The sequence below is a fragment of the Herpailurus yagouaroundi genome, unplaced genomic scaffold (genome assembly GCF_014898765.1).
Source record: "Herpailurus yagouaroundi ecotype Mexico unplaced genomic scaffold, PumYag 159, whole genome shotgun sequence".
Classification (NCBI taxonomy): Eukaryota; Metazoa; Chordata; class Mammalia; order Carnivora; family Felidae; genus Herpailurus; species Herpailurus yagouaroundi.
The window spans coordinates 77205540-77227498 of record NW_024412400.1 but is presented as its reverse complement, the minus strand read 5'-3'; positions in this window follow the sequence as shown (position 1 = coordinate 77227498).

The following is a 21959-nucleotide window of genomic DNA, read 5'->3' as shown; positions in this document are numbered from 1 at the left end:
TGAAACATAAACATACATGGATATTTTTAAAGGTAAGGGTAAGAATAAACATAGATAGAATTCCTGATATAGTCTTCCTTTACCCTAACAGACTGTTTTGTGATCTCTCATTTTAGAGACCACTATTTGAGAAGAGTCCCTCCAAACCTTTCCAGCACCAGGATCCCTTTTAAAATCAAAAAGTTCTGCAAGTGCTCATATAAGAGTTGTACTTTTCATATCTCTTGATTGAGAAAGGAGACTGCGATTTAGGCCATTAAGTAACACTTGTGCTTTTAAATGATTTCTAACTACAACAGCATCTATATAATGTAGAAAACATTCCATATATATATGCAAGCCACCTTAATTTTTCAACCTGCATACAATACTTGGTATACTTATAGATTTGCCTACCTCTTATGATGATCCCAGGCCCCAGGGCATACACAACCTCTGTAGATATTGAGATCTGCTGGTGTGATGGAAAGAGTCTGGGTCCAGAAACCAGTCAGAACTAGATCAAATTCTAGTTCCACATATGTGACTTCCACATACGTGACTTCCGCATAAGTAACAAACACTTTTGAACCAGGGGTTCCTCCTTTGTAAGATTGGGATAACCCATCCTTGCTCGTTTGTTGTAAAGAGAGTCATAGATGAAAAGTCTCTGGTGCGAACTGACACAGTAAATCATAGCCACTAGACTCAGAAGCAGGTCTGCTCTGAACCTGCTGAAGCTTAAAATTCAGGTTGCGGCACTTGCGCTGGCCCTTCCCCAAACTTTGGGAAGGCCCTAGCAATTTTGTGACTTGTAAATTTGTATTCTTTTTCTTAAAAAGGTCCCTAAAATTATATATATTTCAGGCTCACATTGGACCCTCCTCATTACTACCATACAACCCTTCTGCTCTAGAGGGAAAGCCCCAAGGGATGAAGTACCGTAATGCCAAATGAAGGGCCCCATCCCCCTCATTAGGAGTAAAGGCAAGCCTGTGAATGAGTGAGGCAGCATTCAAAGCCAGCTCCAGGAGACAGGGCTTAAACAGCTAGCCTTCAAGAACATGTGAAAGTGATAACTATAAGCATTCAGCCTCATGGGGGGGGGGCGGAGTTAAGAGGGGGAGGCCCTGACAGGGAGCTGAGATGCTTCCTGACTTCCCTAATCCCTGCATAGCAACCCTATCAGCAGGGTGCCCTTCCCCATCTGCCCAGTCAGACTCAGAATTGCCATCATCTCTTAGTTTGGCCCTGAAGCTCTGAATTATGTCCTAAACTGATGATTCTCAATCCTGGCAGCATGGGCAAATCCATCTGGGGAACTTTGAAAAAGTATGGATACTTGGGCCCACCCCCAGAGATTCTGATTTAATTGGCTTTGGGTGGGGACCTGGCCCTGGTATTTTTATAAGCTCTCCAGGAGATTCCCATGTGCATCAGGGCTAAGAACCACTGTCTAAATCGTATGAGCAGCTTCAGTAGGACAAACAGTGATGTCAGACTAGTGGCCAGCAGTGAAATAGACAGCAGCAGATGGCACAAAACCTTCCCCAGGACGAGCGTGGGCCTGCACCGTGCTAGGAACAAGGACGGCCAAGAGCTATGACTGTCTCTAGCCCACAAGAAATTTGCAACCTAGTCGGGGAGAAATGCACAGGTGGGTTGCTATGATGCTTGGAAGAGGGCTTTTGGTTCAGCTAGGATGTGTCAAGGAAGCCTGCCTGGAGGAGTTACCTGAGTCATGAAGGATAAAGTATCCAGATGAAGAAGAGAAAGGGAATAGTCCTGGGCAAAGGCTTTGAGGTATGAACTGCGCAGCGAGTCTGTGACGGCTGATTTTTTGTGTGAACTTGACTGGACCACCTGGGGTGCCCAGAGATTTGGTTGAGTATTATTTCTGGGTATGCCTGGGAGGGTGTTTTTTGGATAAGATTAGCATTTGAATTGATACACTTAGTAAAGCAGAATGCCCTTCCCACTGTGGGTGGGCTTCCCCCATGAAGGCCCAAATAGAAGAAAAAAGCAAGTGCACAGAGAATTCTCTCTCTGCCTTATGTCTCAGAACTGGGCTATCGGTCTTCTGCATTCAGGCTTTCCTTGCATTGGAACTGCACCATCGGTTCTCTTGGGTCTGGGCTTCTCAGCCTTCATAATTGTGTGAGCCAATTCCTTACAAAAAATCTCAGGGCACCTGTGTGGCTCAGTCATTTGAATGTCTGACTCTTGATTTCGGCTCAGGTCATGACCTCATGGTTCATGGGTTTGCATTGGGCTCTGGGCTGATAGCCTGGGGCCTGCTTGGGATTCTCTGTCTCCCTCTCTCTCTGCCCCTCTGCCACTCACTCACTCGCTCTCTCAAAATAAATAAACATTTTAAGAAATATCTCTTCATGTATTGAAGAACCCTGAGTAATACAGAAGATGTATTGGTCGGGGTGGGGAAGTGGGAATGACATACAATTTGGGATTACTAGAGCAAAACAAAACAAAACAAAAAGGTGAGGCAATGACATTAATTAGGTGGGTGGAGGGGTAAACAGGACACGGATGGGACCATTGAGCAGGCTGGAGGAGGCTGGCAGAGGCAGCTGGACTGTCTGGAGCTGGGCCGGATGAGCAGCCTCTGTGGAGAGAGAGAGGGGCTCAGCTGGCAGTGCGAACTGGGAGAACCACGAACCTGTCCTGCCCACACGAAGCCCCTCTGGACCGCAAGCTGGAGGAGAAGGGACCACAGGGCTCTGGATAAACCTAGCCGAAGGAGGTGTTAGAACAGGGAGGGGGCCACCTTTGCTGGGTTTGAGTTCCTTTGGGTTCATGTAAAGAAAGCCCTGGGCACACCCCTCCCCTAGGATAGGGCTTTTTGACAAACAGAGACTTCAGACCATCCTCAAATTTAGTCCAGCACCAACCCCCACACTCCCACCTACCCCCACTACCCTCCCCCCATTACCTTGGCTGGCAACACTCTTTCCAAAGCCACCTCACTTAGGAGCTCAATAATATGTATTTATTCTCAATAATACATTCTGTTTGAAAGTTTTTTTTTTTTTAAGTTTTTGTTTGTCCGTCTTGTCTCTGATAATGTTCTTCATGCTTCTATGATCAGAAATTTGTTTCTTCTCCACCACTGGGATAAATGTTTTCCTGTTTACATTTCTGGATCATTTAGCCAGTTTGTTCTAGTTTGTATTTAACGCTCTGATTCAGGATGATATTACTCACTATGTTCCTGGCACTGTGCTAAATGTTTTACATACATTATTAAGTTACTCCTCAAAACTATCTTCAAACATAGGTGTTATAAGTCCTACCATACCAAGAGTAAAAGGAGTCTTAGGAATTTTAAAGACTTGCCATAGTCTGGCAAATGAACCGATTCCAATTTGGTTCTTAAGTACTGCATAAGTAAATGATTTTTATACCAATTTCTGGTTGTCTCAGTAGCATTTATTACTGATTCCTTTCCTCACTGTATTACTTTTGATTTGTCATACTCAAACTCTTTGAATGAATCTATTACATCTGTTTTTTCTGATTTAATTATGTTTTCAATGTCGTGCCCTATTGCCTTCATGATTAGCACTTTATGTTTTAAAATGTACTAACACAAAATATAAAGTAGGATAAGTCTGTAATCATTATATTTCTTAAAATAACCCTTCTTTGGATTTTTTCTTGTTATTATACCAGAGGAATTGTACTCTTTGTTTGTTAGGTACGTTAACCTGCTGAGGCTTTGATAAATCTACAGACTAACCTTGAAAATACTATTATATTTACTTTCCTAATTAGGAGCAGGCATAGCACTCAATATGTTACGCTCTCTATAATTTCTCTGAATAACCCTTGCCACAAATTAAGTCAATCCCCATGCATTTAATCTGTTTTTGTTGTAATAGCAACAATAGAAATCCATTTTTATTGTATTCCCTGGTTTTATATCAGCATATATATTGACATGAACATATAATTCAATGCAATCTATACATAAATATTATATATACATATATACAAAATTTTTAGTGTCAGTTCTGTAGCTAAACTCATTACTTTCAGTAATTTTTGGTTGATTTCCTTAGATTTCTAGGTCTGCAATCATGCCATCTGTAAAATAGACACTCTTGTTTCTTCCTTTCCAACATTTATACATAATATTTTCTTCTTGATAGTTACTGACAACATTTCTAGAACAACAAATACTGATTGAGAAAACCAATGTGTGTTTCTTTAAGAATAAAATAGACTCTTTCTTTTCCGTGCATACTCCATCATGTTTAGACTGGCAATCCAACATTGCTAACATTGCCTTCATTTCCTGTTTGGAATGGCTGAAGATAAAAATAGTTTGGAGGCAGCTGAAAGAAAAATAAGCAAAAAGGAAAAAAAGTATATCATTAGGGCATTTGGAAGCAATTGTTCCTATTCCCTTTTCCTGGGCGTTGCTAAGTTATTTCCTACATGTGAGCCTCTTGAATTCATCTCTCCTTGGATCCTGGATCCCTAGTGCCACAATCTGTAAATATGAGAGTCCCTGCCCTGAGGTGCTAATATTTTTCTTGTTACCAGTCCTCCTTCCTGCACATGCTTTCTCCAGAGTAAAGGATATATTCTCATATAAGAGAAATGGTTTTAAACAATGCTGACCAGAAATCCACCTTTCTGATGAATTACTAAACTAAATTCCATATGACAAAAAAGCAATCTCTAAATTATTAACACTTGATTTTAAAATTTTTCATCAGGAAGAGATGAGAATTATAGCTAACAACTTATTAAAATCTCTTTGGATAAAACATATATATCCAACACGATGTGCTATATTGTTTTTACTTCTTTGTACAAGTTTTGCATTTCTGGAATTAAGCATAGTGACTAGCACATGTAAAATATTTTTCTCTCCTTTTGTTAACATACGATCTTAATGTTTTTGTTTATTAATGAGATTTACCTATAATTTGATTTCAGTTTCCTATTCAAATTTTGAAATCAATCATTTTCACTTTATAAAATAAGTTGGTTAGGGGCTCCTGGGTGGCTCGGTCGGTTAAGCATCCGACTTCGGCTCAGGTCATGATCTCAAGGTCCGTGAGTTCAAGCCCCGCATCGGGCTCTGTGCTGACCACTCAGAGCCTGGAGCCTGTTTCAGATTCTGTGACTCCCTCTCCCTCTGCCCCTCCCCCTGTTCATGCTCTGTTTCTGTGTCTCAAAAATAAATAAAAACGTTTAAAAATAAAATAAAATAAGTTGGTTAAGCTACAACATACACATGCAAACACTCACACATTTAAAGTTTATGTGACATAGGAATTTTTTTGTTCTTTGAAAGTTTGGAAAATTTTCATGTCCACCAGGATCAGGCATCTTTGTGGGCTAACTGCTTATGTTTCTTTTTGATGCTTTATATTTTTGTAAGCAAGCACACAATCAGAAATATAGTTTGTTCTTATTTCTAATCTTATTAATTCATATTTATCCCCTTGTTTTGATTGAGATAATAATCATTTACACACACACAAACCACTTTTTACTATTTTTTTGTTTGCTATTTAAATTTTATCTATCTATTTATTTATTTATTTATTTTAAATTTATATCCAAGTTAGTTAGCACATAGTGCAATAATGATTTCAGGAGTAGATTCTAGTGATTCATCCTCTACATATCACACCCAGGCCTCATCCCAACAAGTGTCTTCCTTAATGCCGCTACCCACTTAGCGCATCCCTGTACCCACAGCCCCTCCAGCGACCCTCAGTTTGTTCTCTGTATTTAAGAGTCTCTTATGTTTTGTCCCCCTCCCTGTTTTTATATTATTTTTGCTTCCCTTCCCTTATGTTCATCTGTTTTGTATCTTAAATTCCACATATGAGTGAAGTCATAGGATACTTGTCTTTTTCTGACTGACTTATTTTGCTTAGCATAACACTCTCTAGTTCTATCCATGTTGTTGCAAATGGAAAGATTTCATTCTTTTTGATTGCCGAGTAATACTCCATTGTGTATGTATATCACATCTTCTTTATCCATTCATCCGTCAATGGACATTTGGGCTCTCTCCATACTTTGGCTATTGTTGATAGTGCTGCTATAAACATTGGGGTGCATGTGTCCCTTTGAAACAGCACACCTGTATCCCTTGGATAAATACCTAGTAGTGCAATTGCTGGGTCGTAGGGTAGTTCTATTTTTCACTTTTTGAGGAACCTCCATACTGTTTTCCAGAGTGGCTGTACCAGTTTGCATTCCCACCAGTAGTGCAAAAGAGATCCTCTTTCTCTGCATTCTTGCCAACATCTGTTGTTGCCTAAGTTGTTATTTTAGCCATTCTGACTGGTGTGAGGTGGTAATATACTAACTTGTTTTTGTTTTTTTATTTTATTTATATATATTCTTGTTTAATTAAAAACTTTTTTTGAATGTTTTACTTTATTTTTGAGAGAGAGAGAGAGACTGAGCACAAGCAGGGGAGGGGCAGAGAGAGAGGGAGACACAGAATCAGAAGCAGGCTCCAGGCCCTGAGCTGTCAGCACAGAGTCCTACGTGGGGCTAGAACTTGTGAACTATGAGATCATGACCTGAGCCGAAGTCAGATGCTTAACCGACTGAGCCACCCAGGGACCCCTTGTTTCATTTTTTTCCTACTCCTGACTTGCTACTTTTTCCCCTCACTAAATACTTTATGTAGGGTTTTAGTTTATTGTGTTCATCTTTACTATTAATAAAGGTCTTCTTTATTAATGATCTTTCCTACTGATAACTGGGTTGTATGAAGTTTCCCTATATCATAATGCAATAGTTAAGAGCGTGGACTCCGGAGTTAGGCTGCCTGTGTTCAAACCTCAGCTTTAGGCCTTATCAGCTGGGCTGCTTTGGGCAAGTTACTGAACATCTCTGTGCTTCCAGCATTCTCATCTGTAAAGGTGGGGTCGTTCCCAGCACCTAGCTCAGAGATTATTTTTGTAAAGATTATTTGAAGATACTGTGGTCATTTAACATAGTATGTGGCACATAGTAAGCTCTTGATCAATGTTAGTATGATAGTTATTGCTTTTAATTTAAAAATATGAATTACCTAGTCCCTTCTGTAGGAGTACTCAGAGGAAAGAGGCATTTCTTGTGAGGGGTAGGATGAAGAGGAAGACTGGCCTCCAGGGTTGGTCTCTGGGTGAGAGGTAGAGGAGGATCTATGGTCCCCAAGCCAATACTATGGGTTTACAGCTGGAAAACCACGTAAAATGTTTTCCAGAACTGGGCCGTGGTGAAATGTAACACAGCAATTCCCAGGTAACTATAGCTTCCACTCCTTCTGCTTTTCCTTTCTCCTCTGCCTTATCCTTACCAGCTTCTCAATCCGTTGCTTTTCCCCTTTTCCCCCAGTTCAAACCCAAATGAACTTCCATTAAGGTATACATGATTAATAAGATAGAACTTCTATTGTATTTGAATTTAACACTTGGTACAATATCAAGACAAATTAACTTTCCCGTGGATTTCTCAGACAGTATGATATAGTGTTAGGTTTTATTTTGTTTTGTTTGGAGGAGGGTTGACTGGGCAAGGGTCCTTCTTGAATATCCACATATCCTCTTACCTATCGACCCAGTGCTATGCATAAGTCAAAACTGGACAGTTTGTTTGAATTTGTTTTCTGGCCAAGGTAAGGGAGTTATGAAGAGATTGAAATAGGAGTCTCTAAATTAATATCTGTAGGAATACGGTGGTGTTTCTGTGAGAAATAAAATTTTAGGCCCTCTTCCCATCTGGGCTTATCTCAGATCACCCTTCTTCCAACTCCCCACTCAGTAAGGAGGAAGTTTTGTTTTTGTTTTTAAGGTTTTATTTTTAAGTAATCTCTACATCCAACGTGGGGCTCGAACTTACAACCCCAAGATCGAGCTGCATGCTCCACTGACTGAGCCAGCCAGGTGCTCCAGTAAGGAAGTTTCTAATCTGAATGGTCAGAGCCCAAGACATTGATTGGACCGTGTGGCAGATTGTATTTTCCTAAAATGTTTCATCTCTCATGGTCTTCATACAATGTAACATTGACATGCTTCGTCATGAGGCAGGGTCTGTGGAGAACAGGGGGAGCCCTCTGGATGTAGGCAGACCTCTGTAACTGCCACAACTACACCAATGTCACAGAAATGATGTTGCACGACTTTTGAAGCTGGATCGTAACAGTTAATATGACTTCCTGGGAGCTCTCTCTCAGGACATTTAGCATGTTTGGGGGAAGACACATAGAGAGGCCACATGTGAGTGTCCTGACAGACAGCTAACTACCAGACACGTGAGTAGGCAAATGTTTCTCAGATAGGTCCAGTCCTCAGTCTTTGAGTCTTCCAGTGGAGACTCCAGAAATTGTGCAGCAGAGAAAAGCCATCCTTGCAATGCCTTGTCTGAATTCCCAGCCCACAGAAGTTGTTGGAGATAATAATGATCATTGCTGTAAGTCACTAAGTTTTGATTTGTTACACAGCGTCAGGTTACTAATATGGGCTGTATTTACTCAACGGTGTGAACTCCTGTGTTCTTCTCTTGTGTTTCCTGTATCACTTCTAGATGGATCAGGCTTAGCCAGTTTCTTCTCATCTCCTACTTTTCTCCTAATGTGCATTTGGGTGAGCAAATAAGCCAAAGCCTGTTGTGCAAACCTGGCCATACAGTTCCCCTATTTCTTAGGCTTCCTCCTTTTTGCGTATGGTCAGAGGGCAGCGATATCCCAAAAAGAAGAAAGCCGCACTTAATATTTTACCAGAGAGCTATACATTGGAGTATGTGTGCCTGGGCCATGTTAATAAAGAGGTATTTTGCTTCACAATCTATGATTATTTATTGTGCTTAGCTTCCTTGGAGCCTGGTGGGAAGAGGAGAGGGAAGTAGGAGGCAAGGCAGGGTTGGGGCATTGCTGGGTCCTTGCCTATAATAACACAGAATCAAAACATTACTCTAATAATGAATAGTGGGTGGAGAACAAACAGAAGTCATCAAAATTTAAATTTTTTGTGTGTTTTTATTTTCTTTTTGAGAGAGAGAGAGAGACAGACAGACAGAGTGCGAGTAGGGGAGAGGCAGATAGAGAGGGAGACACAGAATCTGAAGAAGGCTTCAGACTCTGAGCTGTCAGCACACAGCCCGACACGGGGCTCGAACCCACAAACCGCAAGATCATGAACTGAGCTGAAGTCGGACGCTTAACCGACTGAACCACCCAGGCACCCCAGGAGTAATCAAAATTTAAAATGTGTGAAAGCAGAAGCCAGTTCCTCTTCAAACCTCTAAGGTAGAAGGAAGAGCAGTAGCCTTGGAAACATGAAATATGGTTTTTATTTCTTCTCCACCAGGAATAAATTGCAGAATGAAGAGTTTTATGACCTTGGGCAAGTCACCTCATCACTTTTCTGTGCCTCCACTTCCTGAGTAATAAAAGGGGTGTTTTACTGAACTAATTCTGTCAATCTATGAATCTACACGTTTCTCCTTTCAGTCACTTTCAAAGCTACTCACACCTTCAGCTTCCAAACAGGAACGTGTGCGTTTGGATGGACACCCATGGGAGATGCAGGGAGGGCAGGGAAGCCCCAGTTCTGTGCTTTCTGGAAATCACAACAGCTGCCACTGGGGCTTGGCCCTCTCTGTGGGAAGTAGAGGATGAAAATCCTGGGGGACAACAGCTGCCTGGGGAAAGCCTGCTGCCTGTGAGGACAAAGACTTGTTCCTACCCTTATTTCACCCTAGATGAGCTCTGCTGAGGACTGGAGTGACAGTAATGTCCCAGATTCCACACCCAGCCAAGTAGGAATGAGGAGCAGAGAAAGAAAACAAGTCTTATCCTTGCCCTTGACGTTGGAGCAGAGCAGAGGTTCATTTTCCAAATGTCTATATAAAGAACCTAAATGCAGCCACCACAGACATTACACTTGGAGCCAACTGCATTGGTAATTCTTTGCACCTGATGCATTGGCCGAGGGCAAAAAAGCAGGGCTCCTGGAAGAAGCTAACAGTGCTGTCATATTGCATGTCACCTTCTTGTAACTAATTTCCTACTGACTATTTTTGAGATATAATTGACATATAACATTTTATTAGTTCCAGATGTATAACTGAATGATTTGTTATTTGTATATATTGTGAAATGATCACAGTAAGTCTAGTTTAGACCTATCACTACACGTAGTTACCAATTTTTTTTTTTTAACGATGAGAATTTTTAAGATTTTCTATCTTAGCAGCTTTCAAATATACAATACCATATTATTTACTGTAGTCACCATGTTGTACCTTACATCTCCGGGACTTATCCCATACCTGGAAGTTTGTACTTTCGACCACCTTCACCCATTTCCCCTACTCCCCACCCCTTCCTGCCTTTGGCAACCACCACTATGTTCTCTCTGTGAGTTCAGGGTTGTTTTTTTTTTTTTTTTTAATTTTTTTTTTCAACGTTTATTTTATTTTTGGGACAGAGAGAGACAGAGCATGAACGGGGGAGGGGCAGAGAGAGAGGGAGACACAGAATCGGAAACAGGCTCCAGGCTCTGAGCCATCAGCCCAGAGCCCGACGCGGGGCTCGAACCCACGGACCGCGAGATCGTGACCTAGCTGAAGTCGGACGCTTAACCGACTGCGCCACCCAGGTGCCCCCAGGGGTTTTTGTTTGTTTGTTTTAGATGCCATGTATAAGTAAGATCATATAGTATTTGTCTTTCTCTGTTTGGTTTATTTCACTTAGCATAATGCTGTCAAGGTCCATCCATGTTGTTGCAAATGGCAGGATTTCCCTTATTTTTATGGCTGAATAATATTTTCATACTGACTTCTAAAATTAGAGTATCCTCCATATGGTTTCACTCTTATGTGGATCCTGAGATACTTAACAGAAACCCATGGGGGAGGGGAAGGAAAAACAAAAAAGAGGTTAGAGTGGAAGAGAGCCAAAGCATAAGAGACTCTTAAAAACTGAGAACAAACTGAGGGTTGATGGGGGGTGGGAGGGAGGGGAGGGTGGGTGATGGGTATTGAGGAGGCCACCTTTTGGGATGAGCACTGGGTGTTGTATGGAAACCAATTTGACAATAAACTTCATATATTGAAAAATAAATAAAATAAAATTAGAGTATCCTATTTTTTATCTACCCTGTCATCCAGCCTCCTGGCCTGTGCTAGACACATGCTCACATATGCATTATAGTAGGGATGTCAGTCATGGTGCCTCCATGCCCACAGTCCCTTCTACAGGAAACTGTCCACTCACAGCTCTTGCTAAAGCTTAGGTGGCTTAAAAAAAATTTATATATATATATATATATATATTTTTTATATATATATAAATATATATATATATAAAATATATATATATATATATATTTACCATTTATTCATTTTTGAGAGACAGAGACAGAGTACAAGCAGGGCAGGGACAGAGAGAGAGGGAGACACAAGATCTGAAGCACTCCGGGCTCTGAGCTGTCAGCACAGAGCCCAAAGCGGGGCTTGAACCACAAGCTGTGAGATCATGACCTGAGCCCAAGTTGGCTGCTTAACCGACTGAGCCACCCAGGTGCCCCTAGGTGGCTTTTATATCACATGACTTCCCCTTCTCTTTCTTCAGCTGTAGATGACTGTGGTTGAAACAGATTCTTGTTCTCAAACTGCAAGGGAAGAGGAAAAGGTAGGTCTATCAAGAACTGAATTAGAAAGGATTAACAATGGAAATGAATAGGTGGGGCTGGGACTATATAGGTCAAAGTTAGGAGGAAACAGACACTATGAGGGAAGAGAAACTATAAGGTGGAACAAACAAAAAGTAGAAAAAATAAATGTGCCGGCAATGTGAGCACCAGCACATGGAGAATAGCAAAGTCCTATTTCCAGAGCACAAGTATGAAGCTCTGTCAACCCCCGTTGCTGTCAGTCCCAGGGCTGCTTTGGTTGCAACCCCAGTTCCTGGGGGCCTGGATGTACCATGGCTTCTGTTTTCGGTTTCTATTATTGTACCATGTACCTCCTGACCTTGAACTTTCCATTACTTAAAGTACTTGCAACACACACACACACACACACACTCACACTCCCTTTTCGTCTCCGTCTCCCTCTCTTTCTTTCTCTCTCTCTCTCTCACTCACCATTCTGGACACACTGAGTACTAAGAGTTCTAGCGTGGGTGCTCTGTGATGACTCTTGTGCTCTCTGAACAGAATGGTGGGCACATTCAATATGTTGGAGTGTCCTTCAGTGAGAGAGAATGGCTACTAATATATCACAATCATAATGGCAGCTACAACTTCTGAAGTACCTATTTTGTGCCAGGAACTGTCCTTAGCATTAAAAATCATTATCTCACTTAATCACAACAATTCCATTAAAATTGGTATTCCTCACCCTGTATATAGCTAAGGAAATGCTGGCTCGGAGAGTATAAGCGACCTGCCCAGTGACACCAATTAGTGAGTGGTAGAGGCAAGATTTGAACTTAGTGCTGCCTGACTCATGCCAAAGCTCGTGCCCTTTTCACCCTGTTGTGATATCTTCCTCAGGAATTCTGTTAAAACCAGCTTCTCTTGAAGCTGAATTCAGCCTCCCAGAGAGCAGTGGTTCAAGCGTGTTTGGCTTTGATACCTTTAAGTAAGGCAGGCACCTTGCAGTTCAACACAGTCTCCACTGTTCCCTATTACTTTATACCCAGAACTCTTCCCTCCTTTATGTTATTTTCTTAACCCCCAAGGGCACTGGAGTTTGCAGCCTCTGTGAGTAAGTACAATTTCTTACGTAGAGTACCCGATTTCAGACTTCTTTGTACCATGCCTCCAAGTAACTATTAGTGTTCCCCATAAGGATGACTCTCAGCCACTTTGATCTGCACACGTGCCAAAATTAAACTTTTTTTCTTTCTCTATAAACATGTTCCTCCTCCTTCATTCCTTAGCTAATGACTGACATTGTCCCTGAAACTCCTTTACTCCCCAGAACCAAATAATGTCAAGTTTTATTAATTTTACCTCTTCAGTATTTATACCACTTCTCCTTTCCACCGCCACTACTCAGGCCCTCTTCACCTTCTTCCTGGGCTAGCAAATGCTTCATCTTGGTCTTGTCCCAGTAAATTTCTCCTGCAGGCTCATTCCTGAGTTCACATTTAAAATTCACATTTGATCTTATCACTCTGTGCTCAGAATTCTGCAGTGGTGCCCGTATTAGTTATCTCTTGCTGCATAACAAGTGGCCCCATAATTTAGAGACTTAAACAGCAAAGCATTTATTATCTCATAATTTCTTTGGGTCAGGAATCTGAATGTAGCTTAGCTGGCTTGAGGTCTCTTACAAGGCTCCAATCAAGGTGTTGGCTAGAACTGTGGTTTCATCTCAGGATTCAACTGGGAGGATTTCCTTCCAAGATCACTCCTGTGATAGTTGGCAATCTTCGTGTCTGTATTGGCTATTGGCCAGAGATGTCAGTTCCTTCCCATGTGGGCTTTTCCATAGGACCACTCACAATATGACAGTTGGCTCCCTCAGAATGAGATCTCTGAGAGAGACGGGGAGAGAGATGAAAGCAGCATAAGTCACAGTCTTTGCAACCTTATCTCAGAAGTGACTTCGTGACTACTTCTGGAGTTGCTAGATCCAGCCCATACTGGAGGGAAGGAATGATGCAAGGTGTGAATACCAGGAGGTGGTGACCACTGGGAGCCATGGTAGAGGCTGCCTACCACAACCTCCCCCTCCCGAAGCAATGGTTTGGCTTTGGTGTGGTGGAGGTTACAAACACATAGGTTTCCTCACCAACATATATCATGCCTCAACAGGAGCAGCTGGGCTTCCCAAATCTGTTTCTTTTATGCTTTCTGATAAGTGTTTCCAATGAACAAAATGCCTCTAGCTTAGAGCTGTTCAAAAACTACTGGTTTAGAGGACTAAATCGAAACTTTGTTGGGCTTCACATGATTTGACCCCTGTCTACCAATTCTGCCTCTTATCTGACCGCTCCTTTAGCCCATATTACTTCCAAGCAAGACAGACTTCCAGAACAGCCCTTTGCCTTTCTTGCTAGCATGCATGCTGTTCCCTCTCCCATAATACATCACTCCCAGCTTGTCTGCATTGCCGGTGTTACTAAGTCACCCTTTCCATGAAGTACCTTTTGATGGTTCCAGGCAGACTTAGCTGTTTCTTTCTTATTCTTCTAGTTTGCTTTGTTTAAACTCCTTAATCAAAGCAATTACCTTTTTTTTTTTTTTTTAACATTTATTTATTTTTGGGACAGAGAGAGACAGAGCATGAACGGGGGAGGGGCAGAGAGAGAGGGAGACACAGAATCGGAAACAGGCTCCAGGCTCTGAGCCATCAGCCCAGAGCCTGACGCGGGGCTCGAACTCACGGACCGCGAGATCGTGACCTGGCTGAAGTCGGACGCTCAACGACTGCGCCACCCAGGCGCCCCAAAGCAATTACCTTTTATACTCTTTTATGATCGGTTTATGTCTCCCCTTTAAATTATCTCCAGCATCCAACCCAGAGCCTGGCACATAGGAGACACTCAATAGCTATCTGTGGAGATCAATGAGCCCAGCATTGCCCAAGTGCTTGGGGCCCTGGGTGTGGATGGAGTGCTGACCATAGCCTGGCATCTTCACGGGATGCATGCGGTATCTCAGCTGCCTCATTTATAAACCATGAGTCAGTCATTGTATTCCAGATTGCTCTTCACTGTCATTTTAGCCTTTAGCTACTGACTGAAGTGAGCTAATTAAAGCTGAACTATTTTAATTGCTAATCATCAAGAAATCAGATTTTTTTTAATGGAAATGGCAGAATGTGTGTGTTATCCTACCATTAAAACAAGCCGGAGTGTTCTTGTTTCAAAATTATGATAGGTCCATTGCATCCAGAAGTAAGTGTGAACTGTCAGAGCGTAAGGAATGGGTTGTGTTGTGTGGAGCACAAAATTGACCCAGTTCCTACTTCTATTAGTGTCACATCACATCACTCAGGAAAAGTCCAGTGGTTATTGGGCTTGAACACGGAGGATGTTTACTGATGCCCACAGGAGGCTGATTGCTTGGCACGTTAAGGACTGGCCTTTTGCCCTCCCTCTTTATATTCAAAACCTACTCTGGAGGTTTATTTTTTCACTAAAATGTTTTTTATCTATAAAAAGATTTCTCTAGTTGATAAAAAAAAAAGTGGCACAAAAGTGGTGTGTCCCTTTCAAATGAAAGTTGAAGAATAAAATGGTGAATTTTGAAAATCATATTAAGACAATCCACATATAATAACCACTCCCACCACTATAAAAACAAGAGAAATGCTACTTTGGACCAGTTTGGGGTCCATCTGTTTTTCTATTTTGCCTCTGATGGTGACACAATGGGATACTTTGGGGGAAACCTGCCCTTCATGGTTCCATATCAGAATGTTACAGAGGGACCATGAATATTTCTCAATTATGCGTCTGTCATTATTGCGATGTCTAAAATACCTCTTTGGGTCTACAGTTGTTACAGCCTGGGTCACCTATAGAGGTGAGACATTCAATAAGATTATAAGCAAGTTTATTTAAGTTAGGCTTCTTTTTAATTTCAAAGGTTTCAAAGGAATCTCTTAGTTCTGGGGGTTTAAGCTTTGAAAACATGTTTTGCTTTTCTACACTATGAATTTTTAGTCATAAATCCTTTAATGTATCCATTCAAAAATATTTGTTGAGAATCTCCTGGTACCCAAAACAATGACAGGCACTGGAAATACACAGTACCTGCTTTACTATTTGAGGTACCATGTGGTAGGCACAGCATGACGTTGAGTATGGAAAAAGGAGTGGACTAAGAAAGGGATTCAAGCAGCATTTGAGCTAGAACTTGAAGGAAGGGTAGGAATTGCATGCATAAAAAAGATTAGGCACTTCAAGACAAAGGAAAGGATGAGGGAAGAATGAGGGATGACACAGGTGAGCAGGAGGGGATATTACATGTGTAGAAACAAAACAATCCCGTGAGGGTACAGATTTGGCGGCATGGGGAAGAGTAGCTGGAGAAGACATCAGGAGGGCTTTGTATAGCCTACAAAGAAGTATGAATTCTTTTTATTTTTTTATTTATTTATTTTTTCAACGTTTTATTTATTTTTGGGACAGAGAGAGACAGAGCATGAATGGGGGAGGGGCAGAGAGAGAGGGAGACACAGAATCGGAAACAGGTTCCAGGCTCTGAGCCATCAGCCCAGGGCCCGACGCGGGGCTCGAACTCCCGGACCGCGAGATCGTGACCTGGCTGAAGTCGGACGCTTAACCGACTGCGCCACCCAGGCACCCCCAAAGAAGTATGAATTCTTTTTCACTAGGCAGTGAGAAGTGTTAAGGGTGTTTAAGGCCAGATATGATATCAGATTTTAGAGAGTTCTGTTCTCAGCATTCTGAAGGAAGGATTGGAGCATGGAGAGTCTGTTGACGGGGAAGGTATTTGGAATGCTTGGAAGTGGGAAACTAATACTTATTGAGGATCTGCAATCTGCCAGATCCAGTGCTAGGCTCTTCACATATGTTATCATATTTAGTGTTCACTGCAAGTATATGAGGTATGAATTCTAATTCTCATTTAAGAAATGAGGCAACGTAACTTGCCCAAGATCACCCAGCTAGAGGTGGTGGTGGAGCTGAGCTTTGATTGATTCCACCTGCCTGATTCCAAAGCCGCCCTTCTTTCCTTTATGCTGAAGGGGATGGTGAGGGTCTGAATTATGCCAGCGGCAATGCTAGAGAGGTGTCCTCCCTCCCCACAGAAGACTCCTCATTTAATTGTACCTCATTTGGAAGCTTCTCCAACTACTTCATCATTCGAATTGCTTTAATATGACAAATTGACCAATTACTAACAGGTTATTTATAACCATAGTGAAATTAGTTGCTTGGTTCAATCAAGCAACCAAAAAGTAACTGATTTGTAATGACTTGATTTATCAAAGTGTTCAGAACGGTTGGTGTAAATAGATGTAACTTACATTAGCATTAGACAAATATGTGCAATAGAATAGGCAGGCAATATCTGATTATTCACAAATGACATCTGAACCAAAAGGATTTTAACCCTAGCTCGATCTGTAACCAACTGGACAAGTCATAGCTTTGAGTGCAAAAAGATGTTCTGGGAAACCTTCTGTTTTATTTTGCTGATAAAGAAACGGAAGCCCAGAAAGCATAAGGGATTTGCCAAGGTCTCCCAGCCAGAAAACAACAGAGCTGAAAATACAGACTTGGACCATCTGTATTTTTCTGATGCCAGGTCCTGGAGAACTTTTCCCACTATGCCTGCTGCACTGTGACAATGACCAGTCACTTAGCCTCTTGAATCCTCAATTTTCCCACAACAAGACAGAGTTGGTTGGTGGGTGTATCAGTTAGCTTTTACTGTGTAAGAAACAGCCCAAAACAACAGGTTTTACAACAATTGTTTTATGTAGCTCCTGATTCTATGATGTGTCCTGGTGGCTGTTCAGGTCAGGACTGGCTCAGCCAATTTCTACTGGACTTGCTCATGCTTCTGTGGTTAACTAGTGGGTCTTGGATGATCTAGTATAGCCTCACTGATAGGGGTTGGTAGACCATTGGCTAGAGATCAGCTGTTCATCAAGTGGGGCACCTTCATTTTCCTCCACAAAGCATTTCATCCTCCAGCAGACTTGATCAAGTTTGTATACCTGGTGCCCTCAGGGTTCTACGCACAAAAAGAGAGAAACCCCACTGAGCATGCTCTTTGGAAATCTTTGTGATGCCAAATTTGGTATTCTCTCATTGGCTAAAGTCAGTCACATGATGTGGCAGGCAGCTTGTGGAGTGGTTCCCAATAATTCCTACCTCCTGATATTCATGTCCTTATGTAATCTCCCCCTGTGTGAGGACTGGACCTCAAGATTGGCTTCTAATGAATAGATTCATTAGACCTCAAGTCAATAGACTGGACCTCAAGATTGGCTTCCATGAAAGTGATGGGGTATAGCTTCTAAGATTAGGTTAATGACACTCTCTTTGACTCTTTCTATGTGCTTGCTCTGGTAAAGCAAGCTGCCATGTGTGTACTGCCTTATGGAGTGGTCCACATGGCAAGGAACAGAGAGAGCCCTCTAGCCAATTACCAGTGACGAACTGAGACCCTCAGTCCAATAGTTCCTTGAAGAACTGAATCCTGTCAACAACCGGTGAGTGGGTGAACTTGGAAGCGGACCCAACCCCCAATGAACTCTAGATGACACCGCAGCCCTGCCCCATACCTTCATTGCAGTCTTGTGAGAAACTTTCAAACAGAAGACCTAGCTAAGTTATGCCTGACTCACAGAAACTGAGTTGTTTTAACCTTGTAGTGATTGGTTATATAGCAATAGATAACTAATACACATAGCTAAGTTCAGAGTCAGTAGGGAGGGTGAGTATCCAACAGTGTGGTTATAGGAAGAGTAATTATATAAACTATTCACACATATTTGCAAACAATTTACTACAGTTTTCCAGCCTTTGGGAGTCTGAGGTGGAATGATTTTCACTACTTCAACATTTATTCTCTGTGCAAAGAACTGGGAACAAGATGGTGAACAAGACAGATTTCCTGCCCTTAAGGAGCTTACAGTTTGTGGCAGGGGAGGGGAAGAATGGGGAAAGACATTAGTTCAATAATTCCTTCTTTAATTATTTGTTTAAAGTGATATTAAGGGAGAATGTGTATAACAGTCTAGGTTGGTCAGAGTAAAGCTTCTTTGAGAAAGTGGCACATAAGCTGAAGAGGCAGAGAGGGAAAGAGGAAAATTCTAGGTAGAACGGTGACATTCTTAAAGAGGAGGCAGAGAGGTGGTCAGCAGATATGGGACAAGTTCCTATTTATGATCAAATTGTATCTTATTATGTAATAATGATGTTATGGGTTATGGTTTTAGAGATAAATGCAAAAATATTTATGGATGAAATTATTTGGTGTCTGGGATTTGCTTCAAAACAATCCAGTGGCAGGATAGGGGTCAGGAGTGGGTGGAGCTATAAATGAAACAAGAATGAGTTAATACATTTTTGTGTATTTTTCATTTTCCATAATAATACTTTAAAAACTTGTATCTGGGGGTGCCTGCGTGGCTCAGTCAGTTGAGCATCCAACTCTTGATTTTGGCTAGGTCATGATCTCATGTTTCGTGGGATCGAGCCCCGTTTTGGGTTCTGTGCTGACAGTGTGGAGCCTGCTTGGGATTCTCTCTCTGTCTCTCCCTGTCCCTCTCCCCCTTTCAAAATAAATAAATATTAAAAAAAAAAACTTGTATCGTGACAACACATCCTGAATGCTGTATGTATATAAGTTTGAGAGGTCACAGGACACTTATTTCCTCCTGCTCCACTGCAGAGTAGAGGTTAATAGCATCTTTAGGGCAAGGGGATGGAATGAGTTTTGTGTTACAGACAATGTAAAGGCTTCTCAGCTTCAAATCTTGTGGCTAACATAAAGAAGGATATTTGGGTATTTACCTTGCCTCCTGGTTATAAGGTGCTATATTGCATTCTTTCTCATCCTCATTTGTCACTAGCTAAGATGGTATGGTTTCCTATGTAATAGAATCTTATAACGTGGTTTTTACCCTAGAGTAAAAGGCAGTGGGAGGATGCTGTTTAAATATTAGTAAAATGCTGAAAAGATTCTGTTATAAGGCCTTATATAATCTGGGAAGTATTAAAGAGCTTATGGGTGGGGAAGGAGAAAAATAGGGTAGAAGAGATGGAAATCCCCCTTTGTTAAAAAAATTCTGGGTTGGCTTGCTACAGCAATACTGGATTAAGGATTTACTTGATTAAGTTTTCCTTTTACTCATGATATTCTGAGGTGGGTCAGACTGAAATTAATAGCCAGCATAGATAGATTTTATGAGTCAGGGATGTATTTCATTAGGATGTTTTTCAGGACAGGGGCACCTGGGGCTGAAGCTGAAGAGATGATGCTTCATATTTATAACTGTTTCAATGTTATTGGGGGAACCGTATTTTGTGATTTTGATTTACATCTTTCTTGAAAATTCCTTTGCCACCAAATTGAGTCTCTCCCTAACCCCTAATAAATGAAGACTTCACTAGAGTCAGATATATGCAAATTACATTTCCCTTCTCAAGCTAAGGTTAAATAAAAGGGAAAATTATCAAGGATTGCTTATGGCAGCAAGGATTTTCAGTGCTTGAAGATCAATTTCGTTATTTCAAAACCATGATGAGTCTCCTCAGTCAGTGCAAAGCAGGAAAGGAATAAAGTAACGGAGAAAGCGGACCTGGGCATAAACATGTTCCCACACAACATTTGTGCTGAAAGGCTTTGTTGGTGTTCCCTGAACCTTGGCAATTACAGGCATTTTCCTTTGCTCGGAAAAACGTCTGGCAAATACAGAGAGTAGGTTCCCTCCTATTCTGTGTTCAAGGCTAGGTTCTGGCCTTGTTGCAGGGAAACACTAATTCCTAACCATGCTATGCTCCCTGGGAGCAAATGGTTTGTTTTCTCTTCACTGAATCCAGCCTGGGGTGGGTTCTCAGCAGCTGAGCCTGGCATGGAAAATCTATTTGGAGCAACTTGTCCCCAGGAGGGAAGAAGGCAAGCTGATTGTGCGGAGGAGTCGCAGCCACCATCCGGGTCAGCCACACTCGCTGGTCAGTGCAGGCATCAACACACAGAGACACACACGAGAGTCCACAGCAAACAGGAGTCCTGTTTGTGTGCCCACACCCGCATGTATCACGCATACCCAGCTCTACCCATATATGCACTGTGCACCCACACTTGACATACCAGTCACATGTACCACAATGACACACAGACACCATACACATATGCACAACACGTATATAACCACATCCACCCGCACATCGTGTACAAATACACACACATACACAGCTGCACATACTACACAGACCACATATACTCCACTACACACACACACCACCCACAATCCACCCTGGTCATATACATCCATACCACATACTCCTGTATACACACACCTCATCACACACCATGTAATGTCACATGCATCACGCACACCACATACATTCCGTACATACCATGTCACACTTGAACACATCCAACTACACACAGATACCCACCACACATGCTCCGCATAGCAACCATACACACCTACATACCACACACACACACACACACACACACACACACACCCATGCAACACATTCCACACACCAGTCCTGTGCACCACAAATGCATCTCTGTGTCTGAGACACCCACACACCCACCCCGGTTACTTTCCCGCTCAGCAAGGCGGGGCTGCAGTCCCCTGCGGGACTGGGGCGGGCGGGCGCGCTCAGGGCCGGCGGGCCTTGGTTACCGCGGGCGGCGAGGCGGCGGGGCTGGGGTCTCGGGGGCCCGCGGCTAGAGCTCCGGAGGTGTGGCTGAGCGGCCGCACCTGGAGCCGGTGGCTTGCCCTGGGGTAGTGCGCGCGAGCGTGAACGTGCGCGCGCCTCCGAGGGGCCTCTGTGCCCCCTCCGGGAGGTGTGTACTGGGGGAAACGTGAGCCGCTCGAGGGGAGACGCTGTGTGTGCGAGAAAACCTCGCTAGCGGATGCGCAGGGACCGGCCCCCCGAGCGGTTAGGGTGGGCGTGTCCTCGGTGCGCCCGGCCCTCGGTGGAGTTCTCCAGACGACCCAGCTCGGCTGGAAGTGTGTGTGGGAAGCGCGCGCGCAAGCCGCTGTGCGTGTGAACACCAAGCCTCCAAGGCGTGTGTGTGTTCATAATGGCCGTCCGTCGGTTGGGGTCGGTCTCGGAGGAATGAATGAGTGTGTGTCAGAGACTCGCTGTGACAGGAGGGGACGCCGCTAGTGTGTGCGAAGAGGCCAGGCTAGCATCGGCCGGCGCCGGTCGGCGCGCGCGTGTGTGCGCGTGCGTGTGCACGTGGGGACGCGGCGCGCGACGCGGCGCGCGCCGCGGCGGACAGAGGCAACACACACAAGCCCCGGACCCCGGT